This window comes from Stomoxys calcitrans, chromosome 3 (genome assembly GCF_963082655.1).
Source record: "Stomoxys calcitrans chromosome 3, idStoCalc2.1, whole genome shotgun sequence".
Taxonomy (NCBI): Eukaryota; Metazoa; Arthropoda; class Insecta; order Diptera; family Muscidae; genus Stomoxys; species Stomoxys calcitrans.
In genome coordinates, this window is record NC_081554.1 from 99,647,256 (window position 1) to 99,655,977 (window position 8,722).

Here is an 8,722-nt window from a genome sequence, read left to right on the forward strand (position 1 = left end):
TTTCTTTGCAAATGGAAAAGGAAAGCCGGAGATGGCAACACACACAAGTCCCAACCCCTATGGGACGCTTTCGTAATTTGCTTACAATTACCGTCCGTTAAAATCACAATTACGGTCGAACTCCAGCCGATTGAAATTTTGCACAAATACTTATTATTAATGAAGTTCGTTGAGGATTGCAAAAGGGCCATATCGGTTCAGATTTGTATTCTTGAGCCCCTAGAAACCTCATTTCTTGAGCCCCTAGAAGCCTCATTTCCTGAGCGACTAGTAGCCAAGTTTTAATCAAATCGGTCAATATGGTGATATTGGCCCCCCTAAGTACCGATATCCCAATATGACTTCTTGAGACCAAAATGTTTTAACACAAACTCAGTTGATAAGTGTAAATTTTTAGCGGAATACATGGTGGTGGGTAACCAAGATTAGGCCCAGCCGAACTTAGCACGCTTGTACTTGTTAATAGTTAATTTTGCTGCTATAACAGCAGTAGTTCAGCTATGATAGCAAAATGTTTGCAATGTCAGACCAGCAGGCTGCCTGCTGAATCGCCTGTTGATTGCTGAAAATGTTTGCTGCTCAATTTTTGAAACGGTTGATAGAAAGAGAGTAAAATTAAATGGAATAAACTAGAATTAATAAAGTGAAACAAATAAAGTCTTATATATAAAAATCAATTTGTGTTTGTTTGTTTGTCTGTTTGTGTGTTCCTTATAGACTCAGAAACGGCTGAACCGATTTTCTTGAAATTTTCACTGATAGTGCATAATGACCCCGTGCTGAAAATAGGGTACTACATTTTTAGATATCTGAAGGGGTGGGCGGACCCTCCCCCTTACCCTAATTTTCTGAAACGCCAGATCTCGGAGATGGGTGGTGCGATTTAAGCGAAGTTTTGTGGGCTCTCATATAGTACATTAAAAATAAAAATTTGATATCCAAATTTCGGATGGGATACCTAGGGGGACTGACCCACCCTAAAACCCACCAAACATATATTTAGACCAATCACGGCAATATGGGACTCAAATGAAAGTTATTTAGGATAAGAAAACGTATCTGATATCTAATTGTCGGACCAAGTGCTAGGGGGACTACCCCAAGCCCTAAAACACCCCTAAATCGGACATATTTACCGACCATGGCAATATGGGACTCAAACGAAAGGTATTATTTAGTGACAATGGGAATATGGGGCTTAAATAATAGGTATTTGAATGTAAAATACGAATCTGATATCCAAATATGGGACCAAGTGTTTGGGGGCCGTCTCTCACTAAAAACGTCCCCCAAAGGAGACAAATTTACGACCATAGCAATATGGGGCTCCAATATAAGGGCTTCGGGAGTAAAGCACGAATTTGATATCAATATTCGGGAAAAGTATCCATGGGGCCACCCCATCCCCACAACACCAAATAGTAAGTATTTGCTGACAATTGCAATATGAGGCTCAAATAAGAGGGTTTTTAAAGTGGAACACGATATATATATTCAAGGCCAACTCACTGAGTGGCCGCCCATCCCCCAAGCCGGTCATGTTTGCCGACTATGGAAATATCGGGCTCAAATTAAAGGTATTCGGGAGTAGACCACGTATCTGATGTCAACATTAGGGGCCAACTGTCTAGCGGACGTCACACCACCATAACAACCCCCAAGTAGGACGTATTTGCTCACCAAGACAATTTGGGTATAAAAGAGAGGTGTACTAAATAGTTTGTAGGGCCAATACCCCAATTGGACATATTTGCAAACTTTTGCAATAAGGAGTTTAAATGAGATTAGAAAACGAATTTGATATACAATGTTGAGGCCAATGGCAATATGGGGTTCAAATAAATGATATATAGATATATGAGAATAGAACAAGTTGCTGATATCTTTTCCGGGCTTAGTGTTTGGGAGACCACCCCAATCCCTAAATCACCCTTAAATCGGGCAAATTTACCGACCATGTCAATATGGAGCTTAAATGGAAGGTTTTGGGGGGTAGAACAAGAATTGATATCCATCACCCCTGTCCACTCGAATCCTTCCTCAATTTGGCCCAGATTGGTGTTTATTTGAATATAACTGCCATATAGATCGATCTCTCGATTTAAGGGCTTGGGCCCATAAAAGGTGCATTTATTGTCCAATTTCGCAGAAATTTGACACAGTGACTTACGTTAGGCTTTTCGAAATCCGTGTTTTATATGATTCAGATTGGTCTATATTATATCCTATATTATGCCAAAGGGACCGTTATTTTGTTCTACAAAACAGTGACTTGTTTTTATTAGACCACTCAATGTTCGTGCCGAATTTGGTCCAAATCGGGGCATATTTCGATATAGCTGCATTTTTCACCGGATTATGATGAAAGGTGGTTTACATATATACCCGAGTTGGTGGTTACCCAAAGTTCGGTCCGGCCGAACTTATTTAAGACTAGCTGACCCGGGCCCGCTCCGCTGCGCCTTTTTTTACTTTATATGGAACAAAAGTTTCCTTGGAATATTTATTTACGACAATTAAAGAGCTTTTAGTGCAATACAATGCTAACTTGGCTAACCGTTTGACAATATAAGTGCCTTTTTCTGAATCCCATATGATCTTTGTTGGTCTACAAATATACATCCAAGGTTTACTCCATGCTTAAAATACTTCATTTCAGCCCGATATTCTCATGATGTCTGATTTAGTGGTGTTTTCAAGGGAGAGGTGATCCCCCAGATACTTGGCCCTGATAAAATATCAGCATCGTGCTCTTCTCTCAAATACCATTTATTTAAACCCCATATTGCCATTGGCTTAAGAGGAGTTTACAGGATGAGGCGTCCCCCAACCACATGGCCCCAAAATAGGTTATCGAATTCGTTTTCTAATCTCAAATACCTTTCATTTGAGCCACATATTGGCATGGTCGAAAAATCTTTTCCCTTTGACGGTGTTTTGGGAAAGGGGTGATGGTTTTCAATTCTTGTTCTAATAAATGTGGCTTTTACGGGCACATGACCTTGAATCGGGAGATTGTCCTATATGTGGGGCAAAAAAAGAATCTGTGCAAAGTTTCAGCTCAACATCTCTATTTTTAAAGACTGTAGCGTGACAGACAGATGGACGGACACGGCTAGATCTTAGATGTTTGCAACGATCAAGAATATATATACTTTATACGGTCGGAAATTGATATTTCAAAGCGATGGAAACGGAATGACAAAATAAATATATACCCCAACCATCGGTGGTGGGCATAAAAAAGTTTTTTGTTAGCACTGCACAGTTTATACACGAGATAATTGTTTCTAAAATTTACATTTGCGCCAGAAATGGTAAAATGCGTATTTACTATACCTATCATCGAAGGATGGGGGCATATTCATTTTGTCATTCCGTTTGCAACACATCGAAATATCCAATATCCATTTCCGACCCTATCTTATATATAAAAATCAATTTGGGTTTCTTTGTAGGTTTGTTTGTTTGTCAAGCGATATACTATTTTCGTAGCATGGTATTTCACTAAAAGATCTTTAATTGTCGAAAATAAATATTCCAAGAAAACTTTGGTTCCATATAAAGTAAAAGAAGGCTCAGCGGAGCGGACCCGGGTCAGCTAGTAAAGTATATATATTCTTGATCAGCGTAAAAATCTAAGATGATCTAGATATGTCCGTTCGTCTGTCTAAGCAGGTTAAGTTCGAAGATGGGCTATATCGGACTATATCTTGATATAGCCCCCCGATCTGCCGATTTTGGGGCTTAGGTCAATAAAGGACACATTTATAATCCGATTTTGCTGAAATTTGGGACAGTGAGTTGTCTCAGGCCCTTCCACATCTTTAATTAATTAATTTAATTTGATCGGTTCAGATTTGGATAGAGCTGCCATATAGACCGATCTCTCCATTTAAGGTTTTTGGGCCCATAAAAGGCGCATTTATGGTCCGATCTCGCCCAAATTCTGGACAGTGAGTTGTGTTAGGCTCTTCGACATATTTTTGCAACTTAGCCCAAATTAGTCCAGATTTAGATATAGCTGCCATGTAGACCGATATCTCGATTTAAAGACTGGGCCCCATAAAAGGCGCATTTATAATCCGATTTCACCGAAATTTGACATTGTGACTTATGTTAGGATTTTCGACATCCATGTCGTATATGGTTCAGATCGGTTTATTTTTAGATATAGCTACTAAATAAACCAATATTTTGTTATACACAATTGAACAACGATGTGTAGTTATTAGTAATTGGTCCAAATCGGAACATATTTCGATATAACTGCTATGGGACATAAGGCATGCAATTTTCACCAGATTTTGATGAAAGTTGGTTTACATATATACCCGAGATGGTGGGTATCCAAAGTTCGGCCCGGCCGAACTTAACGTCTTTTGACTTGTTATACCCTCCACCATAAGATGGGGGGTATACTAATTTCGTCATTCCGTTTGTAACTACTCGAAATATTCGTCCGAGACCCCATAAAGTATATATATTCTTGATCGTCGCGACATTTTATGTCGATCTAGCCATGTCCGTCCGTCTGTCCGTCCGTCCGTCCGTTCGTCCGTCTGTCTGTCGAAAGCACGCTAACTTCCGAAGGAGTAGAGCTAGCCGCTTGAAATTTTGCACAAATACTTCTTATTAATGTAGGTCGGTTGGTATTGTAAATGGGCCATATCGGTCCATGTTTTGATATAGCTGCCATATAAACCGATCTTGGGTCTATGATATCCAACAACTGTGCCAAGTATAGTTCAAATCGGTCCATAACCTGATATAGCTGCCATATAAACCGATCTAGGGTCTTAATTTCTTGAGCCTCTAGCGTGCGCAATTCTTATCCGATTAGAATGGAATTTCGCACGACGTGTTTTGTTATGATATCCAACAACTGTGCCAAGTATGGTTGAAATCGATCCATAACTTGATATAGCTGTCATATAAACAGATCTGGGGATTTGACTTCTTGAGCTTCTAGAGGGCGCAATTCCTATCCGATTTGGCTGAAATTTTGCATGACGTACTTTATTTTTACTTTCAACAACTGTGTTAAATAAGGTTCAAATTGCTTTATAACCTGATATAGCTGCCATATAAACCGATCTTGGATCTTGACTTCTTGACCCCTAGAGGTCGCAATTATTATCCGATATGCCTGAAATTTTGTACGACGGATCCTCTCATGACCATCAACAAACGTGTTTATTATGGTCTGAATCGGTCTATAGCCCGATTCAGATCCCATATAAATCGTTCTCTCTATTTTACTTCGTGAGCCCCAATGGGCGCAATTCTTATACGAATTGGCTGAAATTTTACACAGGTCTCCAACATATAATTTAATTGTGGTCCGAACCGTACCATATCTTGATATCGTTTTAATAGCAGAGCAACTCTTTTCTTATATCCTTTTTTGCCTAAGAAGAGATGCCGGGAAAAGAACTCGACAAATGCGATCCATGGTGGAGGGTATATAAGATTCGGCCCGGCCGAACTTAGCACTTATACCCTCCACCCATCCTATGGTGGAGGGTATAAAACAGAAATGAAATAAATGGAAGAAAGTAGAATCAAATTAAAACATAGAATAAAAATAAAAAAGTTATGATTTTGCGCTATGAACAACTGAAAATGGCAAATTATCAAACTTTTTACAAAAAAATTGCACTTGGAGTGTTTCAATGCTTATACGATGCACTTGAAAGTCCTTAACTATTGTTTTCGGTACAATTTCTTGGTATTGGATTAAAAATCTCGCTATATTATCGCTCGGTCGGTTCTTTTACCTTAATTCATTAATGGATTATAGTTTCACGAATTTAATGGTATACTCGTGGGTATGCTACTTCAGTACAAATCCAGACTTTCGCTTAATGACATAGGAATTGTTATGTACAATATGAGTATCGATACTTTGAGTGACTTAAATTCTATCTGTTGTCCCACTGAATAAAAAATGAAACTCTTTGTTCCAAGTCATGTCACTGAAAAGAAAAACCCTTTCGATAAAGATGATAAAATTTAAAAGTGAACTGAACACCTATGGCCCAAAAGTATAGTAAACAACATGACAGTAAATGTGGAGTTACATACCATGCAACTTTATGTTCGTATGGGCTTGCGTGGTTATCAAAAAAAAGTTTAATTGTGTGAGTTACAGAACAATCGAATGCAAGCATTTGAAGAATGGAGTTAACCGACTTTTAGATGCGTTAAGGTCCAATCACATGAATTGGGGTTGTTTACTATTCAAAGCTCTCCCTAGTATATGCATAATTTTTCTGGTTTTAATCTAAAAACAACTTAAAGTCCCATTCGGACCATTAATGAGTTGAATGCTGAACATTGTAGAAGCCATTGTGTAATATTTCAGTTCATTCGGATGAGAATTGCGACCTCCAGCGGTTCAAGAAGTCAAGATCCAAGATCGGTTTATATGGCAGCTATATCATGTTAACGACCGATTTGAATCATAGTTAGCATAGTTGTTTGAAGTGATACCAAAATACCACGTGCAAATTTCAGTCAAATCGGACCAGAATTGCGCCCTCTAGAGGCTCAAGAAGTCAAGACCCAAGATCGGTTTATATGGCAGCTATATCAAAACTTGGACCGATTTGGACCATTTACAATCCCAACCCACCTATACTAATAAAAAATATTTGTGCAAAACTTCAAGCGCTTAGCTTTACTCCTTCGAAAATTAGTGTGCTTTCGACAGACAGACGGACGGACATGGCTAGATCGACTTAAAATGTCATGACGATCAAGAATATGTATACTTTATGGAGTCTTAGAAGCATATTTCGACGTGTTACAAACAGAATGACGAAATTAGTATACCCCCATCTTATGGTGGAGGGTATAACAATGATTTAACGCCAGACAGGAAATTAAAAGTTATTTAATTTTCTATACCCACCACCATTGGATGGGGGTATACTATTCTAATCATTCCGTTTGTACCACCTCGAACTATACGTCTAAGACCCCACAAAGTTTATATATTCTTGATCAGAACGTCGAAACGATCGAGTAGATCTAGCCATGTAGGTCCGTCTGTCTGTTAAAATCACAATAGAGATCGAACGTGTAAAGCTACCATCTTAAAAGTTTGCACAGATACTTAATATGGATGTAGGTCGTTGGGGATTGCAATTGGGCTATATCGGAGAAGATTTAGATATAGCTCCTATATAAACCGATCTCCCGATTTGACTTCTTGAGCCCCTGAAACCCGCAATTTTTCTCCGATTTAAGACAAATTTTGTCACGTAGTGCTCTGGTATGACTTCCAACAACTGTACAGAGTACGGTCCGAATCGGTCAATAACTTGATGTAGCTCCCATATAAACCGATCTCCCGATTTCACTTCTTAAGCTCCTGCAAGCCGCAACTTTGGTCCGATTTTGCTGAAATTGAGCATGTGGTATTTTGTTATGACTTCCAACAACTGTGCCAAGTGCTATCTGAATCGGCGTATAAACTTATATAGCTCCATATAAACCGATCTCCCGATTGGACTTTTGGCTGAAATTTTGAATGTAGTGGTCTGTTACGACTTCCAAGAACTGTGCTAAATACGGTCCAAATCAGTCTATAACCTAATACAGCTCCCATGTAGACAAATCTCTCGATCATCCTTGTTCGGCTCCAAGACGCTTTAATTTTTGCTGGTTTCACAGAAGTTTGGTATGTAGAATAAAATTTGCCCCTAAACTAAATTTTTTTTGTATAAATTTTTTGCAGAATCTATGGTGGTGGGTTGCCAAGACTACCGGGAACCCGAGCAAACTCAGCTCGCTTTTACTTGTTTAATATTATGTTTACTTTTAAAAAATGGCATTGGTTCTGTCATATTATTTAATTTTCAGTCAGGAAGGGAACTCAAATATTTTTTTAATAGAGTGACACACGCATACAATTTTATTTTCATTTTGTGCAGCTCTGATTTATACGAAAGACTTAGGGCGGAATTAGAGCAATCGACTTGGGTTATACAATGCCACTTGAATGGGATAACTTAGGTGAGAGAGTAATGGGCAAAGGGGAACACTACAACTTTTCCTCTTTTTCTCGAAAATGTCCAATTTATCGTTTTTAGTTTACACCAGCTGTATCCGACCCTATCTGTTGGGCCGTCATTAGCAGCAGTTTCTTACTTATTTCCAGGTATATCTCCCAAGTAAAATTTGCTTTGAGGGATAGACAACATCCCATCACTTGAACCTTAGTTTTAATGCTCTATTCGTAATCTACACCCTTCGTACTATACTCTCGAATACCTTTCATTGGTGTCCCATATTGTCCCGATCGATCCACTTTTGATTTTGGGTGTTACTTTTGGTGCGATTTTGGGTTTGGGTACTAAGACATTTATGGCATCATTTCGTATTCTACTCCCGAATACCTTTCATTTGAGTCCCATATTGTCCAGATCGGTCGACCTTGATTTTGGGCTGTACTTTTGGGGCGGTTTTGGGCTTGGGACGGCTCCATAGATACTTGTATCCAATTTTTAATGTCATATTCATTCTCTATTCCTGAATACCTTTCATTGGAGTTCTATATTGTCCCGATCGGCCCACTTTTTATTTTGGGCGGTACACTTGGGGCAATGCCAACTCGGCTACCGGGGCGCCCTCCCCCAGGTTATTTGACCCAAAATTTTATACCAATTTCGTGTTATTGGGGTACCATAAGGTGGCATTCAAAATTTCGGTAGGG